The sequence below is a fragment of the Schistosoma mansoni genome, assembly GCF_000237925.1.
Source record: "Schistosoma mansoni, WGS project CABG00000000 data, chromosome 1 unplaced supercontig 0010, strain Puerto Rico, whole genome shotgun sequence".
In the NCBI taxonomy this organism is placed as follows: Eukaryota; Metazoa; Platyhelminthes; class Trematoda; order Strigeidida; family Schistosomatidae; genus Schistosoma; species Schistosoma mansoni.
Window position 1 is genome coordinate 1128636 of NW_017385987.1, and position 550 is coordinate 1129185.

Genomic DNA, 550 nt, shown 5'->3' on the forward strand with positions numbered 1-550 from the left:
TAGATGAATGGTCATCATATAATTGTGTTCACAAAACAATAATCAGATCAATTCTAATACTATGTCCGTTCAATATGGAAGCAACAGAACTCACAATGTGTGTGAGCGAGCAAATGATTGAGTACTTGTTATTGTTAAGGATAGTTTAGTTGTTTTGAGGAAGTGGTGTATATTGTTGATTAGAATCATTTTGTATAAATGACCATGGACTCAGTTGCATGGAGTCAGCTAATTACATTATTCATTAAATATGTCAATAATACGCAAATATAGTTATATTGACCGAAATATTGATTTAAGATACAGAGAGCTACTGTCAATAATGAGTCTAGAAGTTCACTAAAAGTTATAAATGTTAAATGATTAAAAAAATATTATACATGTGTTGTAATTACCTTATTCATTTATTTACTAAATAATTCATTTGCTCTGTGGAATTCGTTTATTCATTTATTACTTCAAAAGGCTTTAAATTATCAGCCCTAATGTTCTTTGTCAAACATATGATAAAAGTTCTGACTGTTGAACATATATGATATCTTTCGAGTTG